We start from the raw sequence: 14,136 nt of genomic DNA on the forward strand, positions 1-14,136 counted from the left end.
TACCCCCATAAAGACCTAAACTGCACTTGTCTCATATCTCCCTGCCCCTAGTCTCTCCTTTCTAGTCACTCTCCACTCATATGAATACCCTGAGCATATCCTAGTATTACCTCACTCAAAATTTTACTTCTACTGTTTGCAACGGTTACAGCCATTTAAACTTTTTCGGAGCTGGATACAGCCTATCTTTTTTATTTGGGTCTTGGGTTGAAATCCCAGATTTGCCACTTTCTGGCTGTGTGACCTTGGGGAAGTTACTTAATCTTACCATGACCTGATTTCCTCACTTGTAAAATATACAGGCTTTTGTTAACTCACTGATAAGGCAGAGAAAAGATAGATGAATGAGTGATTAAACTGAATGTTTAAGGTGCAATTCAAGAAGCAGGAATTTAAAAAAAAAAAGAAGAAGAAGAAGAAGAAGAAGAAGCAGGAGTTAATATCACTGTAAATGGCATTGTTAGACATACTTATAATTCTTTCTTTAACATTAATTAACTTTAATTTTGTTAGGCCAACATAGTACAAAGGGAAACATGTAAGCTTTATAGTCAGAGAAACCAGTGTTCAACTTCTGAATATTCTGATAAGTAGCTATATGACATTGTAAAAATCATTTATCTAAACTGAGTCATGGTTTTCACCCCATAACTAGGGACAATGATATCTACCTTACAGAGTTACTTTAAAAATTAGCAATAGCAACATGGTTTATCTACAGTCGCCACCAGCTTGATGGTGGTTATTAACACTATTCTTGAGCATGGTCTAGGGATGAAGCAGCTGGAACATGGCCATCTCTGACATTGGAAAATAATTTTAGCCTACTGAGTCAAGAGTATTTCATGGGGTCAAAAGCTGTTTGCATTTCCATTTGAATTTAAAACAAACAAACAGAAACCCACTTTTCCTATTCATCCTAGTGCATAGTTGTATGAAAATGTTGTATATGATTAATTAATGTGATGATCTATTACTCAACAATATTTTTTAAAGGAAGGCTTTCTGAATAGTAGGAAGAGGTAAAGCCATGGATTCCAGAGACTTGGGTCTCTGTCTTAGTGTTGTTACTAACTAGATGCATAGCCTGGAGGGAAGTCATTTAATTTCTCTTCTTGAGTATTAAAACCATAATAGGAAGAAGATTTTTAAAACACCTTCAGCTTGAAAATCCCATGAGTCCCAGGAGTGGAGTGCCACCTGTTGGGTCCAACTGAGAATTAGCTTTGAGGTTTAAAGAAATTTCTCAGAGCATCTGAATGTTGCCATCAGAAGCCAAATCCCACAATACATAGACTCAATATGATGTTTCCATGAGGATGACAGACAAGACTTGATTTCCTGAATCTGCGTCTAGTACCTGGCTTCTGATAAGTACGGCTTACACTCTGCAATTGAAAATCATTTGAAAATCCAAGGACGTTTATAATTCCAGTAGAATGACTTAACTCCATTAAAAAAAATGTTTAATTCAAGGATGGATAAGTAGAGTCAGACAGACTTGGATGTCCAGACACCCTCTCTGTCATTAATGAGCAGTGGGCAAACATTCAGCAAATCCTTTAATTCCTCTAATCCAAAAATTTCTCAGAAGGTGGGTATAAAGATTAAACGAGGAGATCTACACAAAATCTTTACTTAGTAAATGGCCTGAATGGACTGAGTGCACAATAAATGATAATCATTACTTTCATCATTGGATGTAAGCTGTTTTACATGAACTAACTAGAGTAAAAGAGTTTCAAAGGAGACATCTACAGTGGAATAGTAACAAGTATAGAGCTACCAATGCGAGTCTAAAACAGAGGAGATCAAAAGCTTCTTCCCCAACTGCAGAAATTATATTTATGACTGTAAATAAACCAATTTTGTTGGTGTAAAAAATGCCACCAGAGCATATCCTCTCTGCGATCCCACTGAGCTGTAACATCCTATCAGTATATAATTTTAAGCCACACATCTGACTGTATAATTCGCTGATATCTTTAGATTTCTGCAGAAGTAGAAGTGAGTGAGCTGTAGAGAGTGTAGCGCCTGTGTCGATCTGTGAACAGACGGGACTTCTCATGAGTTGTTTCAGCTCTGAAATCTCTTAAAAACCAACTGCATTTTATTTCCAGTATTAAGTTTAAACTATGAAAATAGAACAATTTAAGAAAAAGGAACTTCGCAGATTTTCGTTATTTAGCTGGGAACGGCAGTCGGTAAAATCTAGTAGAACAAATGAAACAAACTTGGTAATGACACCGCCATGATGTTTTTCCTCATGAAGAAAGCAAGTATCTCGAAGTGGCTCATCTCATTTACTCACATACTTCTCTCAGTTAATAAGAGACTATGCACCGCATACTATATACATAAATGTAGTTCATGCCTAAATAGCTAATATTTCTCTTCATCTTTCTTTCACAGCATGAACACATTTTCTCTCATTTTCCAGATCCTTGAACTACATTTTTCCTTATTATATTTTAATTGACTTTTCATATTAAATTTTGCTTGAAAGGATGATTTGAGTTCAAAGCACCAAAGGAGTCATACCTTTTGAGCAAAGCCTTATGTCATATTTAATTTGATTCAAACTTCGATAGCAAATTCTGGTTTTCTCTTTATTTTTTCATATTAACACAATAACATATAATCAAGGCACAGCTGAAAAAAATACAGAGGGAAGACACAGTTTCTGTCATTCAAACACTCAGATTTCACCTTGACTTCGCTATAAGAAACTCTATCATTTTTAAATGTTTTCTTGGTTTCTGAGAATCAAATCGTTAAAGCCATATGCTATCTCCCAGCTCTGCATTCTCATTACCATTTAAAGTGTGCTTAAAATCAATTGAAAGTCAACATATCACATAACAAGCAAGGCACTGCTAGCGTGTTCTGATCTGTACAGTTGCATGGTAACTGCTCGCATACGAAATATCCAAATTCTCCCAGGTACCATGGTGATAGGCAGAACGAGTTTAAATACTGAAAATGCTAAAAAAAATTAAAATTAAAATTAAAAAAATAAAAATAATCTTTCAAATAATCTTTCAAATAATCTTTCAAAGATGATGCGTTCAGCTACTTCAAGATTTTTATGTCTAAAATTCTTTTATTTATTTCTGCATCGGAAAAAAAATCTAAAAAAATAAATTTTCACATTGAAATCCTTTTTCCACATTAAAAAAAGGAAAGAGAAAGGAAGAAGAAGAGGGTATTTAAAAAAAAAAAGGTGTCTTATGTTTGTGTCTAATCTCCTTTGGTCTCTCACTCTACAAGGCAGAGGGGTGACAAACAGCAAATGTGCTAGAACATCACAAAAACAAACTACATGAAAAGGGCGTGTCCAACTATTTTAATATTTATAGAAATGCTGGATTCATCGTAACTTACTTGTGAAGTCGAAGGCTAACGACTCTTTAAGGGACCCTACCCCCACCTCGATCTGTGCAGACAGGTTCTCCATCATTCTCCAGATCTGGAAGAGTGGATAGCAAGTGAAAACCCCTGCAGGACTTCAGGGAAGCCAGTTCCTGGCCCCTGGGGGAGACACTGTCTTCCTGACCTGTGCAGGGAGAGACAGTTTGTTTGTTGGATGCTAATATTTTAAAAGGTCCTTCCTGAACAGTCAAAAAATGAACTGTAATTTCCTGAGAGACGCAGGCCTACAGCCTGTCTGAAAATGAGCCCAATCCCAAATGCAGAATTCTCAAAGACCCCCAAGCCTGCCCTTAGGGTATTTGTGGAAGTTTACTGTAAGCACCAGACCAAGCAAGGAACACACTCACCTCTCACCAGTCAACTGAACCTTTCTCAACCCTCTCCACAGCACCGAGAGAATGTATATGTAAAGACAGGAAAAAACAGTGAAGCAGAAATGGCCTAGTTTTCCCGCTGGGCCTGTTACTTGATATTAAGAAGTGATCCCCCTATAGAAATAGCTATGGGTTTCATTTCCAGGCCCTTCTGTATTAGGACTTCAAAGAAAATTCTGAATATTAATCCTATTGATGCTCTTTGAACATGGGAGGCACTTATACCTTGGATAAAAGAGGGACATTAATTCCTAAGCTCTTTTCATATAGACTTCAAAGGGTTCTTTCTTCTGTATCTTTGAAATCCATGATTTCGCATAGCTATGTGCATATATACAAACATAAAATAAATAAGCATACACACACACACACATATACTCAAAATGTGTGCCTGCCAGCTACTAAGCATGTTCTTAATGACAAGTGCACCTTCTCAGTCACTTTTTTACATCTCACCACTAATACTCACAAATCACTTGTAGGACATTATGACTAACCCAATTTTGAGATTTTAAAAAGACAACAACAACAACAACACTAAATTTAAAACAAGTGAAATAATGTGCTCAAATTCACACAGATTATAACCATCAGCCATCAGCTCTTGAATCTAGGATTATGCAACTTCCAAAACCCAGGGTCATTCTGACATATCACACACATCTATTAACTTAGTGTGGGTGTGTGTGGAACTATTAAAAACAAAATAAAACAAAAAAAGTTTTTTCAGGACTATATAAAATAAGACAGGAGCTTTGAATCAAAAGTACCAAAATATAAAAGCCTTGTGTATGTTCCTCAAATGGAAATGACAGACTCTGGGGCAACTGTAAAGGCTGAACTTCTTTCAGAGCACAGGGAACAAATTCCCTATTTCTTTTTGAGCAAATACCACAGTAAGAGGGATTTAGGGTGTGTGATGAAGGGCTGAGTGGGTGCATTTTATTTTAAGATTCATTTTTTATTTGGGAGAGAGTGTGTGCATGAGAGCTGGGTGTGAAGTTGGGTGGGAGGGGGTGGCAATGCAGAGGGAGAGAGGGAGGGGGAAGGAGAGGGGTTGGTGATGCAGAGGGAGAGGGGGAGGGAGGATCCTTATGCCTACTAACCACTGACTGCGGAGCTCAGCATGGGGCTCCATCCCAGGACCCTGTGATCAGGACCTGAGCCAAAACCAAGAGTCAGAGTTGGACACTTAACCAACTGAGCCACCCAGGTGCGCTGAAGCACGTACATTTTCAACAGGACATCTGAGCTGTAGGTGGGAGGGAACTGGGCACAGGGATCCCAGGGGAAGCAGTTCAAAAAAGCTCTACTCAGGCAAACATCATACTCAAAAGTCACACAGGCACATACAAGACAAATCCCCAGTGTTTAGTAACCATGGCCTAGACCCTCCCCTGAAGCAAACTTAAAATACAGGTGGGACCTGAGCAAGACCCTAGCCAAGATCTGCAGTCTCTCATCCTGGAATTGCGTTTTTAACTCCCTGCTAATGGGTCACTTCCTTTTACAGACTTGCAACTTTCTTAGGGTCAAGACTCTGCCTGTTGACAGGCTTAGGGTGTGTCTGTGGAATTTCTTCTCTTATTATTTCTTTGCTGTCCCTGTGGGTCAGATGGATAGTTCCAACTGACCTCTCCTTTCTGCAGATACTTTTCCTGGGCTTTTCCTTATTCTAAATTGGAAACCAACATCATCCCAATCAAAGGTTCTTTACCTTCCTAATCAAGATTAATTTTTATTTTAGACTTGGGACACTTGGATAGCTCAGGCGGTTGAGCATATGCCTTCAACTCAGGTCATGATCTCAGGGCCTGGGATAGAGCCCCACCTTGGGTTCCCTGCCCAGTGGACAGTGTTTCTTCCTCTGGCCCTCCCCCTACTTGTGTTCTCTCTCTCTCTCTCTCTCTAATAAAAAAAAAATAAATAAAATTTTTAAAAGACTAAAAAAAAAAAATTAAATAAATAAAGTGTATCCTTATTTTTGGAGATCTAACGGAAGGAAGCCACACTAAAAGGTACCAGACAGTGGAGCTGGTGTTTGGGGCAGGACATTCAGCCTTATGTGTCTCCTCCCCACTCCCGCCCCAACCAAGTTTCACATTCTCAGCCATAGAAAGAGGCTCATCTTGGTTACATGAAGACAGAACTTTGTCTGTGTTTCATGGAGCTGTTGGATACCTGAGTCTATCAACTGCAATATGAATCTTCTTGACAAAGTAGATTGAGGGACTTGGGTCTAGAGTCAGTTCTCAGAAGACCACAATCTGAGCAGACTTAAAATCACATTACTGTTCAAAATATAAATTTTAGCTCATTGTTTTAGGTAAAAAATAATTATGTTCATTTACTTACTATCAGTTAAAACTTTAATCACTTGTTTGCTTCATATAATTTAAATAATTTTCAAATATTATATACTCCATATTGACTAATACTGTTTTTAGATAAATTTGGAAACAATTATTAAGAGATACTTGTGATCTTCATATTCTAAATAAGCAGAGAAATGATGAGATCCCTAGGATATAAGGTGAATATGGATGTTATATAAAATATAATTTTAAAAAATCAAAGACTGAGTACCTTTAATGCTTAGAGCCATGTATAAAGTTATCTCAGTTCCAGGAGAAAAAAAAAATTAAAAAGGTAACTAAGAGCCATGTAAATAATGCAAAATAATGAAAAGAATAATTAAAGGTGGGCAATGGTATAAAAAGTCCCAAAACTATAAAACATTATTAATTAGTTTCCAGGTAGACTTATAAATATTCAATGATATTCCTTCAATATTTCCAATCCCCAGAAAGTACATGACATATTTAAAATTCTGATGGCACCTACTGTTTTTGGCTCAACATGTTTCAATCTTATCAAATCAATAGGGTTCCAATTGTATCAAAAAAATCATATGAAAGTTTTGGTAAACCTTAAATTAGCCTATTGACCATGCAGCCAGGAGATGAGGTGCAAAAACAGAGTTTGAATATCATGAAGAAGACACAGCTGTTATCTTCATGGAATTTCAAAAGCAACACAGAATAGAGCCATGCAGGCATCACAAAACAAAACCCTTAGAAGTTTCAAGAAAAGTCTAAAAACTCACTAGTTAACCATTTGAAAGCTAGGCTCAAATAAATGGAAACTCAATCTAGATATTTTATATAGACATCTAACCAAAATCATCTTTTCCTCCTTTCTTCTGAAAATCAACGTTCTTAATAAATCCTACTATAAGCCAGCGGCAACTGTACAGGAAAAGAAAATGTTACCCATATCCAGATGTGAATTGACCTATTATAGTATATACAGTAGAAGAAGACATATTGTGTGTATTTCCCATCCACTGTTTGAAAATATTGTGCAAAATATTTATGTAATTTTAAAATATTATGGATTGGCTGCAGAGAAGGCCCTGAGCTCGTGGAACTGGCGAAGCAGCATATCCTCCACGTCTAGATCCCCTAGGGCGCTCTGTGTGGCATCCTGCATGAACAGGTGCAAAATTCACGTGGTTAGTTTTTGACAGAGCACGTTATGCCAATATTCTTCACACATACCAGACCTCATTTATTCTGAGTTGATGCACTTTTATCACCAAGTGGGAAAGCGTGTGCCAACTCTTCTTACCTGTTAAAGAAGGAAGAAGAGTGGAGGTCACCAGATACTGTGTGTCCCACAATTTGCAGTCTAACTGCTATCAGATGGGGAGAGAATGCGGTGATGTGACCCCTGGGATGATGTAAAAGACAGAGCAAGGGAGGGGCTGTCTCCTTCCTTCTCTAGAGTCATTTCCTTCCCTTTCTCTTCCCTTGTCACAGGGTATATTGATTAACATTAAGAAATAAGAAAACCATCTTTATCTTATCACGTGTTTTCTCCTAAAAAAAGAAACTTATAAAAGATTTTTGCTTTCTTCCTGTCCCCATCTATTTTAATGACCTGTTTCAGGCAGGGTGAAATCAACTACTATATAGACAAATATTTAATTTGACACTTTAAAAAGTCAATTTGTAATTAACTTTGTTATTTCAATTTAGTGGAGTGAGTCGTTCCTTTCTTGATGGTTATATGTGCTTAAAACAACAAGATAAATGTATATTAAATTTATATAGCATTCTCCATAAACACAATGTCCCTTTATTTCTCACATCCATAAGAGTCAAGGCTTAGCTCAAGAAATATTTATTAAGCAATAAAAATGCTATATATTAAGTAGACAAAACTGAATCTCATTTATAAATTAGGTACTCATGTACACCTGCCACTCAATAAATCAAAAGCAATTAAGAAGAACCATTCAGTTGCTTACTAACCTAGGCATATAAAGATTTGTTTTATTCTCAGCTATTTTATATGCTAATTGGCAAGAACATTTTGATGGCTATTGTGCAGGCTGAAGGTGATGGGATTTCTGATCACCTAAGCATTTACCTAGGTTACCTTTCAAGTGCTAATAAGAACCCGCTCCCTAACCCACAAAGCAACAGGCAGGGCTGTGGTCCTTCCTCTGCCTGTGCATCTTCACAATCTCAGAGTTCAGATTCTTCTTCACAGCAGACGTTCTGTGGAGAAGGAATTCCCCCAGGACAATGCACTTCAAACACACTTACACTGGAAGAGGGCAAGATATGTCCTCAGCTTCTGTGAAATCAACAGATGATACCAACATCAAGACACCACTGATGTGTCCTTTCATTGCATTTTTTTTCAAAATGATATTTGTTCAAATCCTCAGTGACTATGAAGTCTGAAAAAGTGTCTAATCCTGAGAAAACTGAATCTAGAAGAATAGGGTAGCTGAGGATAGCTTGGCAGAGCCTTGAGTTGCTACCTCCCGGCTTTCTTGAACTTTATATATCGATGGCGGACAATTGGACCATTTCATCTTGAAAATCAATTCCACTGGATAATGATTTGTCTTTCAAAAATTACATTTAGTTTTCAATTAATTGGATGCCTCAGAATTCTTTTCAAAATGTTTTGCAGTTAATATCGCACCGCTCTCCGAAGTCAATGGTAAGAGGCATTCTGACAGAGGATGGTTCTCATTTTGTCAAAACAACAAAGAGGACACACCACACGGATGATGCAGGGCCTTGCTCAGGGCCACCCAGCAATTCATAAGAAACAGTGATTAGACGTCTACTCCGTGAACGCATGACTACTACATCACCCAAGCACATACCAAGCAAAGTAAGTGAGACGAACAAGTTAAAAAATGCTCACTGTATGCTTCTTCCTGCGTGCTGCCTTGCGTGTGCGGCTCCTCGGGACTGTAGACTCCTACCCCTTTTTTCACCAGCTACACCCACACAAAGGAAAGGAAGGTGTTTATCACAGCACTTAACCCATCATTGAGATGAACAAGGAGACATAGTAAACACTTATTAAAGGCCACAACTCCAAGTTCATAAAAAAAGAAAGGGGAGGGCAGCTGTAGCTATGCACTTTATGAACAGAGAGAAGCAGTACAACAGAGAGCGAAGAGAAGGGGATTAACCCAAGACACTCCCAAGCTGTGCCACATAACCAGGGCAGTGGTTCAACAGAGACCATTTTGCCCCCGTCCCATAGAGGATATCTGGCGATGTTGGAGACATTTTCAACAGTCATGACTGGGAGCACTGTTCGGTGGGTAGGGTCCGCGGACCCTGCTCAGTCTCCTGCAGGAAGCAGCACCGCACCCCACAACATTGAGCCCCTTAGGTCAAATTGTCAATTATACTGTTGTGAAGAAACCCTGAACTAGTCATAGGACACTGAACAAGATAATGACCTTCTGGAAGCCCAGGTGACCTCTGCATAAAGGTAATAATAATGTAAGAGAACCTATCTTGAAAGGTGGGTGAAGATGTTGTAAAGACAAAAGGCAAAAGCACTTCATCCAGTTCCTAGAAGGTGGATTGGATTAGAAGTATTTTTCTATTAATTTGTATTGATAACAGTGCTTGCGTCTTTCATTTAATAATGCATGAAGACAGGGGCGCCTGGGTGGCTCAGTGGGTTAAGCCACTGCCTCCGGCTCAGGTTATGATCTCAGGGTCCTGGGATCGAGTCCTGCATCAGGCTCTCTGCTCAACAGGGAGCCTGCTTCCTTTCCTCTCTCTCTGCCTACTTGTCATCTCTCTCTGTCAAATAAATAAATAAATTCTTAAAAAAATATGCATGAAGACAAAACACTTAAGAGGCCACAAGAGGAATCACTCATTTCAAGTTGTAATAGTATTACAAAATAAAATTCAGCACACAAATAGTCAAATTTGGTTCATTTCAGAATATCTTCATCTAATTCCATCACCAAAAATCAAAAAAGGAAGCTAAAATGAAAGCAGTCCCCTAGAAGTTTTCCTCATCATTCACCACACAAGGGTTCCAGAGATCTCACTAAAGGATGATGAAGACAATATAGCCTTGTGGGTAGAGTTTAATCAGGAAAAATTTATGCTAAAAGGAGATATTAAAAATTACTATCATTTTAATATCATCTTTGAAATATGAGCTCTTCTTCTAAGGATGAGTTTTTATTTCAGGCCTTAAAGTGTTTTGATTTCGTTCTTTTGAACTGTCAACTGTGACCACATCCAAAGAGACAGTTTGCATTTGTCTGTTGACCCTGTGGTAGGGTTTGAGGAATAGCAAACTGTTCACATTAAAAAAAAAAAAAAAAAAAAAAAAAATTCTAGTCAAGTCCTTTAATTTGTTGAAATAGAACTTGAAGAGCAAGTTTCAATTAAAATGACCTAAGAATCCAGTATGTTTTTCTGCTTTAGATGGCGAAGGGGGACCAGAAACCACAAGATTATACATCAAATGAGCAAACAAAACAAATCAGGAAAACCTCGGACAGCAGAAGTAGTTCTTCCACAAGAATTCTTTGGAGCTGTTGGCACACTGTTGTCTGCTGTCGGGGTCAATTAGAGTGACCAAGATGAACTTTTTTTTTTTTTTCTTTCATTCCTTAGCCATCTACAAACCAGATGACCAAGCAGTTTCAAGCTTAACATGTACTTCTGCCTATTTTCTGAAACGCTGGAAGAATGTAAATGTGTTTTTATAATATCATTTTGAAAACAGCATAAAACTGAGCTTTCTTATTTGGTGGTAAAACTAGAAATTATAACACCTTACCTAAGATGTAACCAAAGGCCCAATATCAAGTAAGATATTGGAGTGACTGTCCCCTATAGCCAAATTGGGGAATACTGATTCATGAAGGAAAGCCAACTCTTAAAAAAAAAAAAAAAAAAAAAAAAAAAAAAAAAAAAAAAAAAAAAAAGAAAAGAAAAGAAAAAAAAGAAGGAAAGAAAAAAATCTCTTCTATCGTTAATATTTACACACTACCTGGGAATTACTTTGATTCACCTCAATTTCATGAGAACCAGCTTACCTTTCTGTGTTGACCTTTTGGATGCGAACTTCATCCTGACTTTGAGAAATATCATGGCCCATTGTACAGATGACAGGATCATTACTAAATTGATTCCATGTCTACCATGCCCAGGAGAATTTGCCTGACCAGTGTTCTAACTTCACCTCTTTAAAAAAAAAAAATAAACAGGGGAATGCCTGGGTGGCTCAGTGGATTAAGCCGCTGCCTTCGGCTCAGGTCATGATCTCAGGGTCCTGGGATTGAGCCCCACATCTGGCTCTCTGCTCAGCAGGGAGCCTGCTTCCCCCTTTCTCTCTGCCTGACTCTCTGCCTGCTTGTGATCTCTCTCTCTGTCAAATAAATAAATAAAATCTTTAGGAAAAAAAAAATAAAAAAATAAACAAAGACCCTGTTTTATCTTTTACTATTTACTTTGAAATAAATAGAACAAAACATCATATTTTCAATTCTCAATTTTCAAACTATGGAATAATTGACACAGTAAGTAGAGATGAGTTTTCTCAGGATTATGAAACACCAATTTGGGATATTGTTTCTTTTCTTTTTTAAATTTTTTAAATTTTTTTTTTATTTTTTAAAGATTTTTTAAATTTACTTGACAGAGAGAGATCACAAGTAGGCAGAGAGTCAGGCAGAGAGAAGGGGGTAAGCAGGGTCCCCCCTGAGCAGAGAGCCTGATGCGGGGCTCGATCCCAGAACCCTGGGAGCATGACCTGAGCTGAAGGCAGAGGGTTTAACCCACTAAGCCATCCAGGCACCCCTCTTTTCTTAAAAAAAAAAATTATTTTATTGGGATAAGAAAATGATCCCTCTTAACAAAAATTTAAGTGTATCATACTCTATTATAAACTATCAGTGCAAAGTTATACAGCAGATCTCTGGAACGTATTCATTCTGCAGAATAGAAACTTTATGCCCATTCATTAAGCATTATTTTTGACACCAGCACTGTCAATGAGGTCAGTGAATTTGATAAAAGTTCAAGTTGCACAGCCCCTTGTGGTTGAAGCCTGGTTCCACTGTTCACTGTCTGTGTGACTTGTAGGCAGGTTACTTAGCCTCTCTGTGCCTCACTTAGCTCTTCTATAAAAAGAATTATATATAAATCATATGTATGTGTGTATATATAAATCATACGCATGTATATATGTGTATTATATAAATGTGTGTGTGTGACAAGTAGAACCAATGCCAAAGAGGCAAATGATATAAAGGTTATTTGCTGTCATTATTGTTGGCTAGCAGCAAAGCTGAAGCAAAGATATTCCTAAAGAACATTAAGAAAGGTTAATGTACACACAATTGTATTTGTCAGTTATACCTCAGTAAAGTTAGGGGAAGAAAAGAAAAGAAAATGGCAACTGCCCATCCTTGGATTCTCAGCTTTCCAGGTAAACCGTGTCACAGCTTCCAGGATCCGATGGCATTATCAAATTCCTGACAATTTAGATATATCTAAATCTGAAGAAAATAAAATTCACTCCTCCTTAATCTCAATGAACTTTATTTTGCAGAATCCAGAACTCCAAACAACACATTAAGTAAATCATATCTAATAAAATACCCACCACATATACCCTCCTGCATATATAATGCACACACACACACACACACACACACACACACACACACACACAAGGATTCTCTATAGTGAGATTACAACTGCTGGTTATTTTCCTCTTTGACTCTGGATTTCTTTATGTATCTGCAAATAAATGTATCATATTTGTGATCAGAAATAAGTTTCGCGTTTTTTTGAAACACAGATAATTTTAGTATTTCTATTAGAACCAAACATTACTGAGCCCCCTCTCAGTGGGGGAGGCAGGATCAGCACACCGATAATATAAATACCGGCCTAAAAAATGACAGTCCGGACAAGGTGGGATTGGGAGGGAGACAAACCATAAGTGACTCTTAATCCCACAAAACAAACTGAGGGTTGCTGGGGGGAGGGGGTTTGGGAGAAGGGGGTGGGATTATGGACATTGGGGAGGGTATGTGCTTTGGTGAGTGTTGTGAAGTGTGTAAACCTGGCGATTCACAGACCTGTACCTCTGGGGATAAAAATATATGTTTATAAAAAATAAAAAAATAAAAATTAAAAAAAAAAAAGACAGTCCGGGATAAACCAAATCTGAAGAAGATTAGTAAGAGAAATAAAACATTTGAACAAGCAGTAATGCTCTTTCAATCCAGAGGGGAGATTCTGGGAGGGATGGCTTCCGAAGCCTCGGGACTGGGGACACTTCCTGAGTATTGATGACAGAGAACTCCACAAGCCTTGTATCTCCTTTCATCTCACCCCTACCTTGCAGGTCGCTATTTAGACCACCATCTTACAAGTAAGGAAACAGGGGTTCAAGGTCACAGGGCCAGTCCACAGCCGCAGTAGAAGGCCAACCACATTTCCTGCCTCTAGTTAAATATCCTTTCACTCCGCCACAGAAGCCTTTGCCTGTCTCTTGCCTTTCCTCAGTCCTCTTATATCTTTATTCATTGTCTCCCCCATGGCCCCCACCCCCACTTCCAGCCCACCCTGTCCATGCTTTTTTGGATGATGCCCCATTTGCAATGAAAAGTAACACGGGGCACAAAAGCCTCATATAGCTCCCACACAGAGGGCCTGACGGAGGTAGGGCCAGCGATGCCCGAACACACCAGTCTTCTCACAGACGTGCAGCTGCAGACATGCACACCGACTCTGCAAGGCTCATAAAGCAGCTTTCAGCGCCACTTAGAACCCTGTGTGAGCGGGCATCTGCGGCCAGCTCCGGCACAGTGACTGATTCTCTGCTGAACCCCAGTGGGCCGGCCGTGTGAGCCGAGAGGCGGCCACAGGAGCCCGGAGAAGAATGTCTTTCCTCTGTGGCTCTGGAGGGCATATTGTCATGTCCCAAAAGACAGGAAGGGAAGAAGGCCCTGCAGGAATGGCAA

At 38.6% G+C, this 14,136-nt stretch overlaps 1 protein-coding gene across 3 annotated transcripts in view; it reads right to left on the reverse strand.

The window, feature by feature from the left end:
* Positions 1 to 14,136, reverse strand: part of FLRT2 (fibronectin leucine rich transmembrane protein 2) — a 100,499-nt gene that overhangs the window by 32,619 nt on the left and 53,744 nt on the right. The window contains exon 1 of one of the 3 annotated variants that reach the window (XM_059182619.1): positions 3,385 to 3,467. The exons of the other annotated variants lie outside the window; for them this stretch is intronic. The gene's annotated coding sequence lies outside the window, so the exon portion shown is untranslated. Of the gene's footprint in view, positions 1 to 3,384; positions 3,468 to 14,136 lie in introns of those variants that run through there. 3 annotated transcript variants of the gene reach the window in all.

This window comes from Mustela lutreola, chromosome 7, assembly GCF_030435805.1.
Source record: "Mustela lutreola isolate mMusLut2 chromosome 7, mMusLut2.pri, whole genome shotgun sequence".
NCBI lineage: Eukaryota > Metazoa > Chordata > Mammalia > Carnivora > Mustelidae > Mustela > Mustela lutreola.